Raw genomic sequence first — 23,400 nt, forward strand, 5'->3', positions numbered from 1 at the left:
CCACAGGATGAACTTGAAATATCGGGCTGTGCTTGAAATAAACACGTCCTGGTGGTTGTAGCTCTTGTCTGAACAGATTTCTTTGGGGACTTGGGGCTCTGCTGTGTGACATCCTGGTTACAGATGGGGGTCGAACTGTCCCCCAAGGGTCACCGAGGGGAGACCCCCACGCAGCTTCCCTCCACCGTCCGCAGATGGGTCACCACCCAGACTAGTCCGTATCTACCACTCGGCCTCCCGCAGGCTGGCCCATCACCCCAGAACTTCCCTCTTCCTGGGGGCGCTGGGGGGCACAGCCCTGAGGAGGGTTATCTACGCGGACATTGGCTGTGTTGTTTCATGGCTGTGCTCCAGTCAAAGGAAAAACAGCTTGAGTGAGTAAGAACCTTCTTGGGAGATGTGCCCTGGAAAGAAGGGTCTGGTTTTAGGCCCACCAGGTGGGTAAGGACCAGCAGGCCATAGTGGACCCCCGTATCCCCTCTGGGGCACACAGCAATGCCTGCCCTGCCCTGGCTCGGTTCACTTCTCTTTGCGGCCCTTGGAGACTAAGTGTGAACCCTGTTCTGGACACCCCTCTGTCAAGGTTTCAAAAAAGATCACGGCGTCAATCCAGGTGGCAGTGTCCTTTCTCCCGGGCGTTGTGTTCACCACGAGTAACTGAGCTGGAGCCATCACCTCTCTGCGGCCTCGTACTGACCAGGCGATGGGGGCAGCTGGTGGAGTGGGCGGCTTCCACTTCCCCCACTCCTTTTTGGCCAGCCTGACTGGTTTTTGAACTGTTTCTTGGCCAGTTGAGGGACTGAAATGATTTGCATCCACACTGAGAATTCCCCCCAGGCTCAGGGCCGCCCGGATTCACTTGGATCCCATGCGCGTCTGTGAGCTTTGGGTTTGCCTTCACCCCCCGGTCCCAGGAAGCCAGGCGGGCAGGGCCTGTGGAAGGCCACTGTGAGGGTGGCTGCAATGGGCTGGGCACGCAAGGGCGTCACCCCCAGCAGGGACCAGGGGACTGGGAAGAGACCCTCAATGTGGGCTCACAGCATCCAGAGTAGTCCTGATTCCTCGAGCCAAACTCACCAGACCAGGTGCAGAGTCCTGGGTCTGAGCACTGCTCAGGCCAGGGCAAAGCTAAGTCCCAGCCCCAGCCGGGCCCCAGTGGACGGAGCCATCTAGAGAGCTGCTGGCTGAGTAAGCTCCCAGCACTGCTTGTCCGCAGTTCTACCCCTTGTGACCCAGGGGCCTTCTTCTTGGAGCACAAGCTTGGGCCCCCTCTGGACAAATCTCCACTAAGGCCCCGGGTGGCTGTGCTGTGGAGCAGACTCAGGGACTCATTGGTTACTGGGTTTTATACGGGGTTGCTTTTCTTTATTCCCACTAAAGCCCACATCTGAATGCAAAGACAGTCACTCCAACATCCTCCTGGGACCAGCACTGACGGTTTCTATCACTTTCTGCACCAGGGTTTAAGTTAAGCTCAATGGAGTAATGGCCCCTGCTCATTTGTCAGCTCAGCCTCTTCTCGGCATCGTGGGGCTGGCTCAGTGATGCCCCCTTACCTGGGGCTTACCAGTGCCTAACGCCCCATCTGAGTGGGCTCCCTGTGCCTTCGTCACGGGCTAGCCATCTGCTTGCCTCCTTGCAGCCAGGATTCTGCGAGTGGGATAAATAACGACCCCCCAAAAGATATGTCCAAATCCTAAACCCAAGAACCAGAGAATGTGACCTCGTTTGGAAATAGGGTCTTGGCAGAGGTGATCAAATTAAGGCTCTCGGGATGAGATCATCCTGGATTAGGCAGGCCCTAAATACAACGACACTGTGTGTTATGAAGGAAAGGAGAGAGAGATTTGACACACTCGGGGGAGAGGGCATGTGAGGATGAGGCAGAGGTCAGAGTGATGTGGCCGCAACGTCAAGAACTGCGGGAACCACTGAAGCAAGAGACAAACATGGGACAGGTTCTCCCTGGAGCCCCGAGGGAACCAACCCTGCCGCCACCCTGATTCAGGACTCGCAGCCTCCAGACTGCGGGAGAATAATGTCTGCTGTTTTAGGCTGCCCAGTTTGGGGCCCTTTGTTACGGCCACCCCGGGAAATTCATAGAGCTGTCTTTCCCGGTGAGGGCGGACGCTCCACCAAGCACATGGACTCACGGAAGGAACACACCACCTAATAGATCTATTACTTTTTTGTTGGCAAAAACCAACATTCCTTCCATCCAGCTTTGCCTATTGCCTTCCCATCCCCGTGGCCTGGAGAAAGAGTGGACGGGGTTAACAGCACCAATGAGGTGAAAAGGAAAGTCCGTGGCCAGGCCCAGGCAGCCTGGCCAAATGAGGACGGGGCCAGAAGACCACGGGCAGGCGACAGCCCCAGGCATCTGTGAACTGGTCCACAGGTCTCAGCCGAGTCCGACAACCAATCTGGGCTCTGCCCTAGGAGCAGGCGGGGGAGCAGTGAGCGAGCATGCAGTCCCTGGGCACCACATCCTCGTGCCAGGAGGGGAGCGTGGGTGTGCAGCCGAGTCCCCTTTGGGCCCAGCCTGAGCTGTCCAGGGCATGTTTGGGAGGAGGATGCCTGGGTAGCAGGAGCTTCCAGGGGGGGTGGGACTGGACAGGGGCCGGTGTGGGCAGACAGCAGGGTGGAGGTCCCCAGGAGGAGGCTGGGGCTTGGGGGTACAGTGCAGAGAAGAGAGGGGATGCTGTGAGAGAGAAGGGCCGGAGGTGACTCTTTTTTAAGATCATGCTGGCTGTTCAGTGGAGAAGACATGGGGTCTGTGGTGCCGTGGACTGACTGTATCCCCCCAAACTCATGTGTTGAAGCCCTAACCCTAATGGGATGTATTAAGACGTGGGGCCTCTGGGAGGTGATTAGGGTCAGATGAGGTCATGAGGGTCGGGCCCCCATGATGGTATTAGTGCCCTTATGAGAAGAGACACCAGAACTCTCCCTCCCCATCACGTGAGGAAAGAGAGAAAAGGCATCTGCAAACCAGGAAGGAAGTTCTCCCTAGAACCTGACCCTGCCAGTGCCTGGATCTGGGACTTCCTGCCTCCAAGACTGTGGGGGAATAATGTCTGCTGTTTAAGCCACCCAGTCTGTGGTGTTTCTCACGGCCACTGAGCAGACAGACATCAGAGACAGGAGTGGAAGTGAGGTGGCCTTTACAAAGGCTGAAGTGGTCAACCAGACTGGAGGTGGCAGGGGTGGAGGCAGCAGGCAGACTGGGGCTCCATTTTGAGGTAGGAGGGGTAATGTTTGCAGATAGATGGATGAGGGGCTTGGGGTTGGGGGGCATCATATGAGCCCAAGTTTCTGGCTTGATTGTCTGCAGAGGACAGGACCACGTGCACGCATCTGGGGACCTTGGCACAGAGGCAGTGTTAAAGCAGCAGGAATCTAACGAGAGGAGAGGGACCAGCGAGGGGGCTTCTGGCTTCCAGAAGGCAGGGTCTGGGGCTGGGAAGGTGTGGACAGAGAGGCAGGAGGGGGTGTCAGCAGGTAAGGATGGAGCCAGTGGAGCTCCTGGCATGCTCAAGGCATTGGGACCCGGTGCTGGTGCACAGGTGGCGGGAGGTGGTGGGGTTGGGTATGGAGGCGGAGAGGGACAAGAGTCACCCAGAGCCTGTTGGCAGTCCTCCCAGGCAGAACATTCAGGAAGGCCTGTGCCAATGCCATCAACCTCCATCCTCAGGGCTAACTGTCTGTGGAGATTTCCTGTCTGTTTATTCATTGATCTAATATTTTCCTGTAATTCTTTATACATACTTTATTTTTATTATCTGAATATGCCTTTATTTTTTGAACATATTTATAACGGTTTCTTTGGTGTCTTTTTCTGCTAAATCCAATATTTGAGTCCACTTGGAGTCAATTTATATTGATTACCCTTTTTCCTTATTGTGGGTCAGACTTTCCCGTTTCTTTGCCTGTCTAACAATAGGTTGTACACTGGACATTGTAGATGATACATTTTAGTGACTCTGGATTTCTTTGTGTTCTTCTGGGAATTATTTTTCCCTTCTTGTCCCAGTAGGCAGTTAACTTTCCTGGATTGACACTGCAAACCTCATTTCCCTTGCAGTTCTCAGCAGCTTATGTCTCTGCTCTGTTTCTGTGGCTTCCCACAATTGCCTTTTCCAGCCTGGCCCCCTGGGGGTCTCCCCTGTGCCTTTATAATTTGATGGTCAGCCCCGGGTTTGGGCAGAGATGGGACTTACCCTCTGGGGCCCCTTATTTCTAGATAGCTCCCTCATTCCCAGCCCTTCTGCTGTGGCTCTGGCACTTCATGCATGCAGCTCTCAGCCTTCTGCTGCTCAAGACCTCACAGCTGGGGAATGCACTCGGTTAAAACAGGTCTGGCCCACGTAGGTCTCTCTCTCAAGAGCGGATTTGTCTTTGGCCTCTGCCTGCTTTTCCAGCAGGCCCCTGGAGTCTTTCTTGCAGGTGTGCAGGGCACGTCAGCATAGACATGGGTAGAGTTTACATTCAGAATTTGGATCTCACTCCGTCTCCCGGTGCCCAGTTCCCCTTCACATCTCCAGCTCCTCGCCCCTCGAACGCTCATCCCTGGTACTTTCAACCAGTGAGGCTGTGGCTTTCCTCCCGGCTTCCCACAGACAGAGCCACGGAGGGCGGTGCCCTCTCTCCAGAAAGCTGTGGTTGTGATTCTCACTCCTTCCAGCTGCAGTTTTTCAAGAGTGAGCCTCCCGTGACTTCTGTCTGCTTGGGGTGCTTTCTGGCGCCTTTAAATAGTTTTTGATCATTTACCCCGTGTTTGTGACCGTTATCTCTGAGGGAGGTTGTGCATCCACTTTACTTCTCTGCCGTTATTTCCAGTTGTCCCAACACTATGTTTTGCTTTTTGTGGGGCAGGTCTTTTCCCATTAATATTTTTCAAAATCTTCTTAGCTATTCTAATATGTTTTTTCAGATTCAAACTTGTTCTATTGTGGGACTACTTTAGAGTGAAGACGTTAACGTCTACCCTACCATTCCCAGAAGTTTCCTTGTGCAACAAGATTTGCGGATTTTCCCTTTGAATCTTGTGGATGCCCTGGGTCTCGGGGCACCAGGGCTTCTTCTGTGAGGGAGAGGATCTGGCTCTGCTTTAAAGCAGCTGAGAAGGGAAACGACTATTTGCAGTGGGTTTTGTTTAATTTATCCTTGAGCCGAGAGTACTGAGTCCGTATCCCATCACATTATCTAAGACAACTCTAGAGATCCTTGTTCTGGGATCGATTTCATCCTGGAGTGGCATCCACTTAACACCGAGGGCCCTGGTGCTTTTAGCTGAATAAAGGTCAAACCGTCAGTCGTCTGGGTGGCCGCTCGTTCATCACGCTGGACGAGAGAGCCGCACGAGGAAAGGTTAATGGATGCAAAGGACTGGATTTAACTCAACAAGCATGTAATGATGCCTCTAAGCAGACATTTCCATTTTTATTCGGTTTAGTGGATGGATATTTGTGATTTTCATTTCTAACTACTCCATTTAGGATCTTTGCCTGGGAAACAATATCTTGCAGGGGTCAAGGCTGCCCTTTGGAAGAACTCTCCTCTCTGATTATCTGCAGGAGTACAAAAAGTGTCTCTGATGTAAGCAAAGATGATAAATTCGCAGATTACAGCCCTCTTTTCCAATAACTCCCAGTAAACCATGTGCATTTTAATTAGCCCCTGTCTTAGGGAAGTGGGAGGAGGTGACACGTAACCCTCTTGGGCAGCTCTCCCTGGGATGAGCCGTCTCTGGCTGTGACAGGGGCAGCAGCCAACTGAAACCTGCCTGATTAATGCCCCGAGGGAGAAGCCAGTGGTCTAGGACGGCGGGCAGCCTGGCTGGCAGGCGGGCTGCCCCATCGCTGGCAGATGATGAAGTGGGGGGTCCCTGGGGACTGGAGGATCCACAGCCAAGAGGTTCAGCTCAGTCTCCAGACCACCTGCTGGGAGGGCTCTGGGGAAACGTTCAAAGTTGCTACGTTCCACTGAGAGCAGCAGACGGCACTGGTTGAGGTATGCTTGGGCCTGTTCGGGGCCTGAGTGTGTGAGGACAAGCCCATCCTCCTGCCGGGGGTGACACAGGTGCCCCGATGCCTGATTGCCGGGCAAGACCCCTCACCCTAGCCCAGGCACAGCAGGGCCCAAACTCAGAGGACTGAGCCAGTTTCAGAGGACACTCACTGGGGGTCTTTGGTGACCCTGCCTGCTCCGTCAGGATCAAGTCTGGGAGGGCCAGGCTGGGAGCTCCTGCTGGGATGGATCCTTCCTGTGCGGCCCCAAGTTCCAGACCTGGAAAATGGCCTCAGCCTTCAGCTGGTCGGTGGCCATTCCTGGAGGGCCCTCCAATCCCACTGGACGCGGCAGTCAGTGAGGGCTGGGCCCTGGGCAGGCCTGCGGTGTGCCTGACTGAGCTGGCAGCGCCCACAGAGGAATGCAGTACCGGAAGAGGCCTCTAAACTGACCAGACAGTCCCTCGGGGCTGCGCATGTGCTCGTGGTCACCCCTCGAGTTGCTGAGGCTGGGGAGCAGCTCCCTCTGTGCTGCCCACTGAGCACACGTGGACGAGCGAGCAGATGCCACCAGTGGGCTGTGTCCACTTCATCTTTTCTTGTTGCTGGGAATGAAGATTAAATGGTTTCCATTTCTCTGGTTTTTCTGTTTTTAAAAAGAAAGCCTCGGTTAATTACTAGTTTTATTAGATATTGAATAAATATCAAACAGATGTTAGCAGCACGTGGAACAACTCTTGCGTAGAAGATAAATTTATTTCTCATTATCACGATGCTTCTTTAGGCTTTACGAATATCCTAAGAAGATGAACCTCAAACGTACCATGCGTCCCCAGAGCGTCTTTGGAAACCTGCTTTGGCTGTGCCCTGTGAGGTGACCAAGGGCTGGCTTCCCCCCAGCACGTCCTTTCTCCTCCCACGTGGCAGGGTCCGTCCTGGCCACCAGGCCTGGGCCCTTCTGCGGTGGGCACTAGGCACAAGGTTCTGAGGACGGTTAGCTTGGGCTCACAGGCCGGGCCGACCCGGAGCACTGCCCCCAGAATCCGGGTCTGTCCGGTTTTCCCGCCCACGGCTGCGGGCTCCTTCTGCATCTCTGTGTGGTTGCGTGTCTGTCAGGAGGACTGTAAAGGGCTCCTTCCACGGGCTTTGCATTTTTCTTTCCAAAGTTTACTCCTAGGGGGTCTTGTCTTTTTTTGCACCAACTATCAAGTGGGTACTTTCTCGCAGTATGTCTTCCAACTTGTGACCGTCTGTGACAAGTTATTTACTTTCACGTTACAATTGTCTGTCCCGGCCACATAGTTGTCTTCTCACCTGTGGTGGTGTTTGTTGTTGATTCCCACGGGTTTTCCAGGCCCACAATGATGTCCCCTTGTCACAACTTTCCCTCCTGCTCTCCGGTTTCTAGACCTCGAGTTTTCCTGTCACACAACTGAATAGGGAAGCACCTCCAGTGAGACGCTGACTGCTGGTGGGGACATGGGGCAACCTTGTCCCGTCCTGACAGAGGGCTCCTTGACGAATCCTCAGCAGGTGCTCGAGTCCCCGCCCCGTGTCCTGAGGGAGCGAGGTTTTAAGTCAAGAACGTCTGTGGACAGGATGCTGTGATGGTTCCTCCTACGTCACAGAAGTGAGGAATGTCATCAGTACGTTTCCTACTGTTGAGCCACACCGACCTGCTTTGCCCTGCTGGGTCCTCTCCACCACCCTTTTCCTTCTGATGTTTGCTCTCAAACGTGTAAGCATAGTTTTCTGTTTCTGTGCAGTCTTTGTCTGGCTTCCATTTCGAGTTCATTCTCACTTCATAAGGAGAATTAACTTTTCCCTTCTTCCTGGAGATGCTGAGCTGGTCAAGGAGTAATGCCCTCCTGTAAACTGGTCTGGATTTCTGCTTTTACAGCTTTTCCTATATCTTCTGGATATCTCCTGGTGTGATTTTGGTGGATAACGTTTTCCTAGAAAATCATTATTTAAATCAAGTTTCAAGTATGTTTGCAGACAGCTGTGCAGCGTGGTTGTTTATGACTTGATCAATTTCCTGTCTCAGGTCATTTCCTGTTTTATGGGCTCGATTTTCCCTGTTGTTTCATGATTAGATGGTTTAATATTTTGTCTATTTTATCGATGTTTCCAAAGAATCAGTTTTTAAAAATATTCTTTGGTTCTGCTGTGATTCTAACTCATTAGTTTCTGCTTTTACTTTTTATTAATTCCTTTCTTTCACTTTCCTTTTTAAAACTTTTTGGGTCAGATGCTTCCTTAATTTCTTTTTCTTGTTTTCTTTTTGGTTGTTGCCAGAAGAACTCATGTCTCCAGAACTTCCCCTGAGCCATGTTCTAGCGCCATCCCACAGATTCTAATATGTGATGTTGTCATCATTACTGTTTTTTTAGAAGTTCCACAGTTTTGGGTTGAATTTCGCTTTAACTCACATGTTGTTTAAGAGAAAGTTTAACAGTTTCCAGGTGGAAATATTCTGTGTTTTTCCACTGTCTAATCACTTTCTGGTTTTATTTAACCGTAACTGGAGAGAGTTGTGTATTATTCCTCCTTCTCAGGTTCCTCGAGGTTTGTCTCTCGTGCTGCATCTTCCTTCGCCCGCCCCGTGGGGAGTGTTCTAAGGGCGCTTGGGAGGAAAATGGGAGCTCCACCCAGCAGAGCCACTGACACACCTACAGCCCGTGTTTTCTCCCCTCACCTGGTTTCCGCTCCTCGACCTGCCTTGGATGGAGCTGGGTTGTGAACAGGGAGCTAAGCCGTCGGCAGCAATTTCCAGGAGAGAACCTTGGCCCCAGCCTTGTCCTCTTGGGTCACGTGATGTTTATGCAAAGCCTCTCCCTATGCTTTTTATCGCTCTTCCGACGTTAGAACAATTCCTCTTTCCATTCTGCACAGATAACTCACAGCTCCATGTGCATCGTCTCCTACTCTGAGCGCCAACAAAGCAGGAGCCTGCTCACCATCTCCACCACTTAATTGTCGTCCGTGGTCGTCTTTTCATCTTTCTTCGTTTCTACCTTTGGAATCTCAATATGCTTAGACTTGTTTTCCTGGATTTTTCCTGTCAGTGATGAACCGTTTATATTGAGTTCTGATCCTGCAGGTGAGCTGGCTGCGTTTATTCCACTCTCTACCTCTCTCCCCATCTTGTTAATTAATCGTTTCTACATTGTCAGAATCAGCAAGGTTTCCTTTCCGTTCTGTCTCTGTGACCCTCGCCCGTCTTAATCTTGGATCTGCACTTAAACCTCCTCGGCTGGCACTGCCTAGCTGACAGGTTGTCTCTAGGTGGACTGACGCTCACCTTCTAGGAGTTTCTGCAGGAGAGCTCAGGGAGGCGCTCAGCCCTGAGTGCCTGCAGAGTCAGCACTGTTGGTGGATCCAGCTCTTAAAGGGCAGCCTGGCTGGACACACAGTTCCTGGCTCACCTGTCTCTCCCTGAAATTTTGAGGGACCCCTCCACTGTCTTGTGGCCCCGGACAGGAGGTTGCTCTGTTTTCTCTGCTCTGAAGGGACCTGAACTTCCCGCCGGGTGTCCCAACGGTGGCTGTCTTTGTATTCTAAGCCCAGTGATGTTGCAGGAAATTTCCACAAACCATGGTGTGCCTTTTTCTTATTTAGCTTTCTATCTCCTTTTGCCTAAATTATATTAGTAAATTTATAAATTCTATCTTAAATAAAAATAAATGTATTGAATTATGTTTTTAAATTTCTTTCCGGTTCAAATGTTCTGCTTTTCTCCTTTGGGGCCAATGGCTCCACGTATGGATGCCCTTTGCGGGAGTTCTGAATCTACCAGCTTTCTCTTACTCTCTCTTCTGTGTTTTGGGATGTCTCTTCTTCCATGGAATCTTTGTGTTTTATTTTCATTTATTAAATTCTTTGTTTTTTTTTTCTGTTTGTTTTCTGAATTTTGCCACTTCCGGGTTTATCTCCTGTCTTTGTCTATGTCGTCCTGAGTTCTTGTGTTTTTGCTAGTGACCTTCCTTCAGAGCTGCAACTACTCATTAAGGAATTTTTTAATTAAAAATTTTTATTAAACGTTGGGTTAAATCTTCACTTGCTTTTAGGCCACATTTTCTGTGTGTGTGTGAATTTTCATCATCTCCAGGGCACTTTGCTGCCGTTTCCCACCTCTTTTCTGACAGTATTCTGCGTGGATGCCTCTGTTCTCCCTGTTCCGTGCGCTGTTGGATGCGTCTGGTTGTCCTGACCTTCGCCGATGGCGTTCTGGGAGGCACCGTGGTTTTCCAGTCTCTCTGTCTCAGGGCCCCCGTCCTGACGCTGCCGTGTGGGATACTCCCTAAAATATTCCCCAGGAGCCACACCACCTCTCGTCTGCCAGCGCCCTGATCTGGCTGCTACTGGGGGACGCGCAGACCTGCCACCAGGGTCCCTCCCTCCTGGAGCTGCTGCCGGCCCCGCCTGCCCGACCCCGTCTCTGTGTCCCGCAGTGCTGCCTTGTGCCGTCTCTGGCCTCCTCTGAGGTTCCCGCTCAGGTGTGGCTCCTTCTCCAGCTGAGTGGGCCGCTGTGGACCGTCTCTGCTCAGAAGGTTCCATTCTCATGGTGGCCACCAGTCGCTCCCACGGACAAGCTATTTCACTGCCCCAACGAAGCCGTCTTGTTTCCCTCTGAGGTGCGGATTGTAAATCCAGCTGGCTTGGCACCACCTAGGGACAGTGGCTGTCCGTTCCATCCTCGAGGGTAAGAATGTGTTTTTTTCTGAAAAATTTCCCTTTTACTCCTTGAGTTGCTCTTGGCTACTATTGAGAAATGTCATGATTTATGTTTCCTTTGGCTGGAAAACTATTTTTTGGCTAAAATTTACAGGTGCCATTTATCTGATGTCTCCAGCATTGGCTGGTCCCCGTCCTCTCCCCATCCCCATCTCCTTGAGGGGTGGAAGTCAGCACACCCTCCAGCGGTATTTGCCACACTCAGCACGCATCTGGGCATGTGTGTTATCTCTGTTTTCTCTGATGAGCTGAACTGCCGGGAGTGGAGTCGACTCTGTCTTCCCCGGGTCACGCCATCACTGCGTCCGCCTGATGAGCGCTGGGAGAAGTGGATTGATGGAGCCTAGACTTTTCCCAGAGTGACGGCAATCCTGCTAAGACTCTGCTGGTCTCTCCCTTGGACCTGGTCCTGGAGGAGGCGGTGACCTGGCCGTGCTGGCTGCACGCTGCTGCTGGTCCAGAATCCTGCCCACCCAGCACACTGGGGGCGAGAGGGATGCGAAGTTTTGACACATGACCAGCGCTGGCTGAGTCCTGGGTGAACATCTCCCCAACGACTGATTCGTGTCTCTACCAAGTCTAATCTCTTTTTGTCTCTTCCCTGTCAGGGTCTTACCAGCTTATCTAAGACTCCTCGTGCTGTTCTGGTTCTCATTTCCATTATTCACATCTGCACTGAGCTGGTTCCCGCCCGCCAGCTCCTTGATGCGTCAGGAGACAGACGCGTGGTGCTTACACCGCCGGTGCCCAATCCTCTCCTGTGACGCCCTGGACAGAAGGTTGCTCTCCCCAATGCCCACTTTCAGACATCTCCCCTTGTGATTATATTCCACATATTTTTGCAGAAACCACGTTTATCAGATACCAGGACACACTTGAATTGATGTTTTAGGAGCAGGCCGGGCAGGAATGTTCTCTGGATCCGGGAGCTGAGATCCAAATGCAACTGGATGGCAGGACCCACTCGGGCCCCTCCCTGGCCACTCGCTGGAGCCGAGGTGGCCCTGCCCGTGGGGGGAGGACGGGGGATGGTGGAGCAGGGACGTGGGCCTCGGTTGTCCCCGAGCCGGTTCCTGCTCCACGCTCACCTCACGTTCTCAGGGGAGAAAACATCTCGGGTGTCGCGATGGTCTGTGGCACCCTTGGCCCTACCCTACCCTGCAAATCTTATTCCTTAGCACTTATTGCAGGTTAGGGAAAAAGTAAATCCAAATTAATTTGACTAACTAATTAACCAAATTATTCTATTTGAATTAAATTTAAATTCAAATTTTCTCCTGGTGGGGCAGGGGAGGGAGTGATAACAGAAAAAAACCTTGAGCACCACTGCCCTGAGTTTTCCCTCTGCCTGGGGACCCCGAGGGCAAGGCCTTAACTTTCCTCCTCTTCATGGGAGGAGTGTGTCTGGCTCCCACTGCGGGGCCTGGTGGGACTCTGGAATGGAGACCCCTCAGGGGGCAGGGGCAGGGGCCTCTCCAGGGCCGGTCACTTTCAATCTCTCCTTTGCCCTCCCCCTCTGGTCAGTGAGCACGCCCATCGCTGTTTTCTGAGTTAAGGGGTAAATTTAAGGGTGAGACGTCTAAGTCATTGACCGTGAGGCTGGTGGACACACTCTCCCGGCCGGGCGGGGACCCTGGTGTCCCCGTGCGCCCTGGAGGAGACAGCCCACCCCTCTAGGCCAAAGCCCATGGCGCCCTGTGGGGTCGGGTCTGAGCCTACCCAGCGACACTCAGCTGCTGCCCCTCCCCCTGTGGAGAACCCCGAGACGGCGTCCCCTGGGCGTAGTGGTGACTCCCAAGCAGACCATCGCGCGGCTTTGTACTGTGTCTCCTGAAATGGACTCACTTTGTGAACTGAGTGCCCCCTACGGCCTTGGTCCAGCCATGGTGTCCGTGAAATGCATTATTTTCTGAATATACCATTAGAAGTGTGCTATGAGAAATACACTGTTTTCTGAAACAATCAGACAGCATCTCACTGAAAGTCAGTAACGCGCTAAGTGCACACCTGCTGGGGTGCCGGGGGCGCCGGCTTCCCAGGCTGGCCGTCGAGGCCGCGTCCGCTGCAGCTGAGCCCATCATGGCCTCTGCCTGTCATGGGCCGGGCTGCTTCTCCTGACCTCCCACCCCAGCAGCCGCCGTTCTAAGACCCCTCGTTCTCCAGGGTCCTGCTTCCAGCCTCTGTAGTCCACACGGCTGACCTCACCCCAGCTGGTTTGTCTTTGCGCCTCCCGAGGGATGTGGAGAGTGTCTCACAGGCAGATGCTTTAGAAACGGTCTAAATTCTTCCCTTGACTCTCTGGAGAGAAACTGACCCAGCGCTGGGCTGGATCTTTCGTTTTTCAACACATCGCCTGGAAGCAGTGTAGACGGGTCCAGTGTCCCACCCGTGCTGACCACTTGGGTCTTCAGGAGTTTTCATCAGGCCCAGGATGTCCCATCAAGGTGCTGGGGGTCGGTGCAGGTTAAGGCCGTCGTGCACCTGAGAACATCAGGGAGAGATTGGTGAAGGAACCCATCATTCCTCAATTAAAGCATCACACCTGGTCAGCCAGCTGGACATTAGGGCCCAGTAGTAGTCAGCGTGCAGGATGGGACACATCCTCCCATCTCTGAGGAAGGGGACGCAGCAGGAGGGGGCAGGGCCCAGTGCTCGGAGGGACCGGGCAGCAAGGAGATGGTTAGGTGGGAGCCTGGCCCGAGGCCAGGCAGGGGGCTCGGTTCTCAGGAGTCGCCTGTCTGGTCATTCCAGGTAGCAGAGGAGAGCCTGGCGAGGCCTTCGCTGGTCCAAGGTGCTGACTGGCCTAGGAGTGGGCCGTGGGCAGCCCTGGGCCTCACAGACAGAGCCGGGTCCCTCCTCTCTCGGGAAGGGATCTGGAAAGTGGGCATGGGAGCCCGCTCAGAGCTCTGGTTCCCTGGAGCAGGAAACTGGCAGTTCCTCCAAAGGCGCTGGGTGGACCCTCCTGTCTGAGGCCCTGCGGCCGCATGCCTGGTCTCTGCAGGGGCCCTGGACACCCTCCCTCCTCAGGTCCCACTGCATCGTCCTGGGAAAGCGTCTCCTTCCCTTTTACTTTCCCACTCTTGTCAGAGAATCACAGGCCTGCAGCTTTCTCGGTCAATACGTTTGGACTGAAAACGTCTAGGATGAATAGATGGGGATTTAGTGCATAATCAATAGGGTGTTTCGAGGGGACAGAATAGACTGTTCAATAAATGGTTTGGGTCATTGGACTCTTGATTAGAAAATAAAAATCAAATTACGGCTCTTAGCCCACAGTGTTCTGAAAGAAAAGTGTTCAAGAGCTGCCTGCAGTGAAAATCCGTAATACCAGCAGCAGAAAGAGGAAGATGTCTGTGCGATGTTGACGTGGGAAGTGGGAAGCCTTTCTGATCAAGACACCAAACTCCCCTCTGGCTGCCATGGTCCCCGAGCTGGCGCCCTCGCGTCCTCTCCACCTGCGGTTTAAACACACCAGATGGACTGTCCCAGGTCATCTCAAACACATATTTATTTTGTGTGTCAGGTTGAGAAAATGTGGTCCTCACTTGCTTCATCCATCTCATGACTATCTGTGACGTGGTCCTACTGGGAGCACTCCTCAGAGTACAGGAGCGCAGCCTGTCGCGTTCATCGTCCTGCATCCCACCCAGCGGCCCTCACGCTCCCTCTCGGTGCCATTTATTCCTCCTGCATCCCTCTTGTTTGCTTGTGTGCCGCCCCCATTACCGGGCGAAATTCATGGTGAGGCCGACCAGGACCCCTGTTCCTTTCCGGGTGGGCAGGTGGGCCATGCATGGCAGCACAGCTGGTGTGAGCCAAGGACCAGAATGTGCTGTGCTGTGTTGTCTCTCCCTCCTAACACAGTTTAAAGTGTCTCACCATTACCACTCTGTTCTTTGGGCGAGGATTCCAGCCACCAGGTGTCAGTGTTTCCCTGGCCCAGTAATTCCTGGGTCTTCTGGGTCAATGGCAGGAAGGGCCCTCACCCTTCGCTGTGGTGACAGCAACATCAGGAGCCAGCAGCCCTCAGGTGGCTCCTCTGTGCCACGTGCTGCTGTATGTGTTTACAAACAGTGTGTCACTTCATCTTCCTATTGGTCCTGTTAGCACCCCTATCTACCACCCACCCACCCACCCACCCACTATCCATCCACCCATCCATCCATTTATCTATCCATCCATCCATCCATTTATCCATCCATCCATCCATCCATTTATCTATCCATCTATCTGCTCATCCATCCACCCATCCCTCTATCCATCTACCAACCCATTTATCTCTCCATCACTTCAACCCTCTATCCATCCATCCATCCACCTACCCACCGTCCATCCATTCATCTGCTCACTCACCCATCTTCCTATCTACCCATCCATCCACCCAGATCCATCCATCCCTCCATCCCACCAACAATCACTTAGTGATCCTGCCTGCTCTGGTGCTGGGCTCTGATCTGGGCACTGGGATGTGATGAGGTGTAAGACAGGGCACAGTTGTCCCTCCTGTAGCTTAAAGTCTATTGAGGGCAAGCAATAACGAGGAAATCAGGCAAAGAAATACAACCTCTGCAAGCTGTTAGCAGCCTATTTCACAGATGAGGAAACTGAGTCAGAGAGGGACTGGGCAGCTCTCCTGGGCCATGCACTAGAACGTGGTGGAGCTGGTGCTCTCGGCTTGGTGGTCAGTCTCCAAAGCAGCCTCTTTGGCCCCTCGGTATTAATAAACCTGCTGCTTCTCAGGACCTTGCTCTGTGTGGGCACTTTATGGGTGAGTCCTCCGTGTCTTTTAGGGGCCGAGCCCTGTTCCCACACTCTACATGGACCCATCCCTTGACTCTTGATGACCCTGTGGCCCCCGGCATCTCTGCTTTACAGGTGAACAGAGAAAGGTGCAGGCACGTTCCCAGAGCCACCCAGGAAGGCAGGGCAGAGCTGGGAACGCAGGCTTCCGTGCTGACTGCACCTGCGGCCTGCTTGATCATCTCAGATGAGTATGGCGGAATTGGCAGATATGGCAGGATGGATCTAAAGCCTGGAGCTGTCTGACCCCCAAGCAGCAGCTGTGGCCACCCCGTCCATTATTCTTCATCTGTCTCCATCCAACCAGTGTTCGCTCTGTGACCTGTCTGTGCCAGCTGGGCTAGGACCTAGACTGGCAGAGGTCAGCAAGGCCCACCTGTTGGGTCCGCCGGGAAAGATGGGGGCAGGGAAGGCTCGGAGAGGAGAGGCGGCTGGCGGTTCTAGGAGAAGACCGGGTCCGGAGACGAGAGCCCCACTCTGCGCTGGTGTGGGCCGTGTGTGGTGCTCAGGGCTCCTGCCGCCGGCAGAGCAGGACCACATCCACCTGCTCTTCTCTCAGGCTTCCCTTCCCGCCGCGGCGCGGTCCGGGTGGGCGTGCCGAATTGCTTTACGATGGAAGAGCCCCCTTTCGTTCCAGTGGTAAACACATCGCCTGACTAGGAGCTCACGATTAATTCCAACGTCACCCACCACATCATCGCGAACGCAGCAGTGACGGGGAGCAGCTGTGGACGGGGAGCTACGCCATCAGCGCGTACGAATCTCAGCTCGCGGGAAAGCAGTCCTTAAAGACAAGCACGTGCTCGTGAAGAAGGGAAGGCTCATTTCTGATTGTATCAGACGCTGCTGGTTTTTCTTACTTCATCAAGGGAGCAGTTCATTTCTGTGAGAGGAGGAGTTCCTGGAAAGGAAACGGTGGTATTTCTGGCAGATGCCACAGTGGGAAGGGACAGTGGTATGGGGTCGTCCTTCCCAAGAGCTGACGGTGGACAGTGCCTCGGGGGTGCAGGGTCCTGTCAGGCACCTGGGCTTGCTTTGGGGTCCTCTGGCCTGAGAGGGAGTGAGTGTTAGTCAGCTCGGGCGGCAATAACAAAGGACCACAGACGGGGCGGCTTAAGCCACAGACATTTATTCTCCCACACTCTGGAGGCTGGAATCCAAGATCCAGGTGCCGGCAGGGCTGGTTCTCCTGAGGCCTCTCTCCTTGGCATGTAGACGGATGTCTTCTCCCTGTGTCCCCACATGGTTGTCCCTCTGTGTGTGTCTGTGTCCTGATCCCCTCTTCATGACACCAGTTGGATTGGATTAGGGCCCATACTGGTGACCTCATTTACCTTACTCACCTCTTCCAAGGCCCCATCCCCACACACAGTCACATGTGACGTCCTGGGGGTTAGGACTCCAATATGAATTTTGGGGGGACAGAACTCAGCCCCTAACAGCCCTCTTGGGCATCACTCTGTTCCTCAGTTGTCTCGGTTTGAACTAACACAGCCCCGTGCCTGCTCTCCTGGCCTCTCTCCTCTACACCTTTGTGAACCAGCCTTTAGCTCACCTCACGGCAAACACGTGTACCATGCAGCCTGCGTGCTGGGCCCTCACCTGACTCCAGAGTCCTGGTTGGCCACCTGGAGCTGCCCCATGTGTCCACCTGTGACCAGCAGAAGCTACCAGCACTGCGGCTGTGCAAACCGCCACAGGTGAGGCTGGCCAGGCTGGTCGGGCCATGAGGAGGAGGCCGTGGAAGCAGCTATCTCTGGGGGTGGCAGGTTGGGCAGCCTCATGGCCATCTGGGAGGCCCTGAGCCCTCAGGGGAGCTCCTCCATGTGCCCACCCTGGCTATCTACCCACCACTGGATAATCACAGGCTCAGGGGAGACTGTGCTGAGCCCAGAGCTGGAAGAGTAGGGGCTCACAGTCGGCTGACGTGTGGGGCACCGACTGGCCCTGCGTCTGAGCACCGAGCACAGGGTGAAGCGACCGGCGTGGGGAGGAGGTGTCAGGAGAGAGGGCGGCTGGGAGCCGCCTTGCTGTGCTGTGTGTGTCAATATGGTGAATTCCCGTCACTAGTCTTTCTACAAAGTTACCGTGAACACAGCACCAGCAGGTCCTGAGCCTCTGCCCCGGGGACACAGGCTGGGTTGCTCCACCACATTTTCATCAGATAAATGTGGAGGCCTGTGTCGTGTGTGTTTCTGTTAAAGACACTTTCTTCAGTGTGTGCTGTCGGTTCATTAACACTGGACTCAGGCCACCAGCACTGTGATTTGGCCTGAAGGAAGCTCACATGACATGTGTTTCTACACCACAGCCTCTGCTCTTAGGAACCCGGGCTGGCACCCTGCACCTGGGGCCATTTCAAACAGCGAAGTCACCAACAAAAGCACAAAAAATCTGGGGCTGGCCCGGTGGTGTAGTGGTTAATTTGTGCGCTCTACTTTGGTGGCCTAGGGTTTGCAGTTTTGGATCCTGGGCACAGACCTACATGCCACTCATCAAGCCGAGCTGTGGCAGCATCCCACATACAAAACAGAGGAAGATGGGCACAGATGTTAGCTCAGGGCCGCTTTTCCTCACCAAAAAAAAAAAAAACATAAAAAATGTGAGAAAGTGCACAAAGTAGATCCTAAGAAGGACGAGTTTACAGCGTGAGCAGAAACAAGGAGGCAGAGCATCACCGTGTTCACCTCGGCTGCAGACGTGCGCACTGGGGACTTCAATTTTTTGCCGTCTGTGTGTGTCCCCGAATGACCGTGAAAGCACTGCTTTCATATTGATTCTGGGGTCACAATAAATTTTAGTGAATGTGGAAATTCTCAAATATGGAAGCCGTGAATACTGAAGATCGTGGCGCCTGCAGGTTCCCGTGGTGCAGCCTAGTATTTATAGATCACGTTCGTGACCGGTGTGCATTGTCGGTTCACATATTTTTCTTAAATTTATCAAAACACTATATAGGCCTTTTTTTGGTGGTAAAATACACATAACCATTTTAACCATTTTTAGGTGTACAGTTCAGTGGCATTAGGTACATTCACATTGTTGTGCGACTGTCACCACTATCCATCTCCAGGACTTTCTCATATTCCCAAACTGAAACTCTGTCCCATCAAACACTAACTCCCCGTTTCCCCAGCCCCCAACATCTACTTTCTGTCTATGAATTTGACGACCCTAGGAACCTCATATGAGTGAAATCATACAGGATTGTCCTTTTGTGACTGGCTTATTTCACTCAGTATAGTGTTTTCAAGGTTCATCCACGTTGTAGCATGTGTCAGAATTTTCTCCCTTTTTAAGGCTGAATAATATTCCACTGTGTGGCTAGACCACATTTTCTTTATCGATCCACGTGTCGATGGACACTTAAGTTGTTTCCACCTTTTGACTATCGTGAATGATGCTGCTATGAATGTGGTTTTTTTTTTTTACAATTACATTTTCCACTCCCCGTTTCTGAGCGTCATCCGTGTTGACACTGTAGTTCCAGCAGATGCATTTCAGCTCCGGGTCCTGTTTGGCTGCATGAATAGATGACAGTTTATTTCCTCCTCTGCTGGGAGACTGTTGGTCTGTTTCTACGATTTTGCCTTTACAGACCCGGCTGCTAGAAGCATCTCTTACTTTGCACATGTACGGAAGTCTGCTGTAGGGAAGGGAAGTGGACATGCTGGTGACTGTCGTGCCCCTTCACCTGGACGGAGAAGCCCCTCTTGCTCTCACAGGGGCCGGGTCAGCTCACACCCCGCTCAGGGAGGGGGTGGCCATGCTCCCACATGTGAGTCAACACTAGATGGTATCAGACTTTGCTTTTGCTAAATGGATGGGTTGGAGGTGGTCTGTCGATGCTGCTGTTTGCAGGAACCTGACCTCCAGGCAGCCGGAGAATCGTGGGTGTGTCATTAGCCCTCTGGACTCCATTCCTGTGAACGATGCCTTCGCACCGTTGTCCACTTTCTGTGGTGTTTCTGCATGTTCTAAGGAGTCCTTTTAATGTCGGGGGCCATCTTGTTCTGGACACTAATCATTTCTCCACCTGTGTCCTGCAAACACTGCCTCCCAATCCGAGCTTCTTTATAACTGAGCCAGCGCTGCATTTTTCATAGAGAAATTTTCAATTTTAATGTCTAGTGTGATGGTTAGTTTTATGTGTCAGCTTGGCTGGGCCTGGGGTGCGTAGGTCCGAGGCTCTCCCCGCCGAGTGGGTGTTGGGCTGGGTTGGCGTCATCGGCTCACGACACGATGTGCTTCTCCACTGGTCTTGCTCTTCTCTGAGCCTCAGGAAAGCCCTGGAGAGCTCTCATAAGGTTTGCACTTCTTATCTTGGATTTATTGTGAAGTATCTCATTTTTTGGTGTTGTTTTAAGTGGCTCCTTTACAAGTGTTGCAGTGTCTAGTTGTTGCTATTGATTTGTGTATTTCAGCCTTGCATTCGACAACATGGCTGAACTCTCTTACTGGCTTTAATAGTTTGTAGAGTCGATTCAATTTTCCATGTAGACGGAACACTCCAAGTCCACGTCTCTGGACAGACGGCCCTGAAATCCAGCCTCCACGTCCACCTGCCCTGCCCCTGCCCTTGAGCTGGGCCTGACTCAGCCTGTCCTGCAGACCCTGCCCGCCTCCCGCATGGGGCGGGGGGCAGCACGTACTCGCTGTTGCTCAGGCCCCAGCCTCAGGGTCACGGCACCCCATCAGTCAGACGCTGCTCTTGCCCTCTTAGGGCCCAGAACTCACCGTTTCCCAGGACCTTGGTTGTTGTCAGCTGGCCTTCTAGCGGACCAGCCTGGAGACCTGTGGGCTGGATACTGGGGAGGCCCCGGGGTCCTGGAGGAGGAACTGGAGGGCAGAGGTGACTGAGGGGCCTTTGCTATTTACCACTCCACAGGAGGACGAGGCCGATGGACGCAGGGGAGCCGGAAAACACTCAAGCTCCAGGAACCACCCAGTCTCACTGCTCGCTGCACCACCTGCAGCTGCCCCACTGCCCGTCTCCAGGCCCAGAGGTCGGCACTCCCTGCCCAGGTCACCAAGACCAGGTCTCCCGACTGAGCCAGGGGTCCAAGGTGAGGCTGTTGGCAGAGAGGTGGGGGAACCCTGTGGGAGCCCGAGAGTGGGGCCTGATGTGCCTGAGGGGCAGCAGGAGGGGAGTGGAAGGCGGTGGAGCCAGCCTGGGAGGCCGGACCTGCTTCTCGACCCTCTGAGAGCCCTGGGCCTTGAGTCCCACTCACCTCAGGGTGGGTAGGGGCAGGTGGGAGAAGCCCCCAAAAGCACCAGCAACAGCAGGCTGGAGAGAGAAGCCAGATCCTATAAATCAAATGATCTCCAATGTCACCTGCAAAAACCCAATTATGGAGCAAATTAACTAAGAGTTACGGATGCAGTCGAGTAACCAGACAAGCCTTCGGCTCAGAGACAGGCCCTGCTGGACCGTTTCGGATGTGGAGGACACGGCCTGGAACGAGAGTTGGCCGAGGGCATCCTTGGCCGGGGCTGAGTGACCAGCAGGCCTGCCCGTGCCCTTGGCCAGCACAGGAGCCCGCACTGATGCTTGGCCACCAGTCGTGGACGTTCCACACCAGCTGAGCTGGAGAACGGCCTGGAATTGGAACCAACGCCTGGCTTGACTCATTCCTGAAAGGTCTGCTCCCCACCGCAGACGCCACACACGCCGCCGCCTGCTCCAGGCTGCAGCTGCTGGAATTCCATTGGCGGGTGATTTGAGAGCCTCCAGGAACAAGGGGATGGTTTATTGTGGATGGGGATGAGCCCCTGAGAGAGGACAGTGGAGCAGCGTCACGGGGAACTGGAGCAGAGAGGGGAAAGCGCCCGCCCAGGGACTGGCCCAGGGACTGGTCGGAGGAATGTGCTCTCCTTTGGCTTCTTGCTTGGGAGCTGCGGGTGGAGGGCTCAAAATGGGATAAACGAAAACCCAGAGGTGCGTCGCAGAGTGCCTGCTCCCTCTCCCAGCCTCAGTGGCCATCACCACGGGTCTCAGACACAGAAGGGAGGTGGGGCGAGGGCAGTGCAGGCCCGGGAGACTTCCTGGAGGAGGAAAGGTTTTTGTGGGCCTCGAAGGTGGGGCATCAGGGAGAGCAGTCAGAGAACAGGGAAGGGAGGGGAGGCAGTTGGAGGGGGAAGTCGGGGTCTCCACGCAGGAGGCTGGGGAGGGAGCTGGGAAGTGGGGACGGCTGCGTTTAAGCCAACGCAGACCTGGACCTCCAGGCCTGACACTGAGGAGGACTCTGTGGGGAAACCTTGGGGAAAGGAAGGAGGGAGGAGGGAGTGGCTGCATCCTGCCCTTCGTGTCCCAGCCTTCGCTCCGCCATCTCCTGCTCCGTCCCTCAGGCTCTTTCTCTGCCCTGCAGCATTTCCATCTGACGTCCTTTCCTGGCCAACCAGAGGTGACCAGCGGCTGCTGCTGCCCCAGCTCAGACCAGAGGACCCCTCAGGGGAGGTGAGATCCTGGCTTCTCTCTGCAGTCAAGTGGCCCCACGTCCACGGTCCGGGAGAGTTTTGCCCGGTCCCAGTGTCTGGGTGGCCTGGGCGGCTCAGGCTCTGCAACAGGGCAGACCATCGTGGCTGGATCCTCTTTGCTCTTTGGTTTTCTGGGAAGGTCTTGAGACCATCTGAGTCCAGGTCCCCCCCCCCAAGGTCCAAAGCCCCCCTTGAGGGGGATGACAGGAGGGTTTGCTGAGGGGACCCCTCAGTAAAGCCCACACACAGGGTGGGTGACTGCCCGCAGCCATGAGGACTTACCATAAACGCCATGCAGAAACATGAGCCCCAGCGCCCAGCCCGGGGAGGCGCCTCCTGCATCCTGATACGGTATCAGCCCCGCATCCTGGGAGTGATGCTGCAGAGGAGCAAGTTCTGTGGTTGACTGGATCCTCAGTTCCATCTCTCTGGAGCAGGCTGGTGGAGGCCAGGAGGGCGGGTCTCCCTCCAGGGTCCCGGGGAGAAAAGTCAAGACCATCACACCCAGAGCACGTAACGCAGCTCGGCAAATTCACTGAGACCATCGAATTGTGCTCTCAAAACGGAGCCCTTCCCAGTCCTCTGGGTCCCCCACGCCATGCAGGTGTGACTGAATCTATGCACATGGCCCCTCCCGCATGTCCCCCTTCACGTCCGGGCCTCACAGGTGGGAAGGGGCTGGGCGGTCGCTGGGCTGCGCCACGGGGCTTCAGGGCTGTGGTCAGTTATTCTGGCTGTGATGGAGCCCAGCGCAGTCTCGGAGGGATTCCCGTGTGCAGGGCCCCGTGTGCCCACCATGAGGCTGGACTCCCCGCCCGGCCCCTCCGGTGGATGCCCCGGCCCGCGTGGCAGTTGGGGCCCGCCTGGGCTGGGAAGTTTCTGGCTGAGCAGCCACTGCTCCGAAATCTCGACTCCGTGCTCCCAGCTGCCTCCTCTGGGCACCTGATTTCCCCGCCCAACATGTTTGTGAGAATAGACTCAGGAGGGGCTCTTTCCGTCTCCAGGACCTGCTGGTCCCTCCCCAGGCAGCGTGGAGCAGACACCCCACCAGGTAACCACGCAAACCCTGCTCAAAAGCATCCCTGTCATGATCTCAGGGACAGAGGGGTTGAGTCAGTGGGCGCCCCCAGCCCTGCACAGTAACGCAGGAAACTCGATTTGAGGCTCAGTTCCTGGAGGAGACCGGGGTGCGTGACCCGAGGTGCGGACGGAGCGTCGGCGGATGCAGGGTCTGCAGGCGGCATGTGTGTGCACCTGACTGGATCTCTGGGCCTGGAAATGGGCATCTCAGAGCCGCGGCTGCCAGATCGCCGCGGGACCCACGTGGATGCATCAGACCCTGTTCCAAATGCATTTTCAAAATTAAGGTAACAGGCCT

This window comes from Ceratotherium simum, chromosome 25, assembly GCF_057802395.1.
Source record: "Ceratotherium simum simum isolate JZ-2026a chromosome 25, ASM5780239v1, whole genome shotgun sequence".
Taxonomy (NCBI): Eukaryota; Metazoa; Chordata; class Mammalia; order Perissodactyla; family Rhinocerotidae; genus Ceratotherium; species Ceratotherium simum.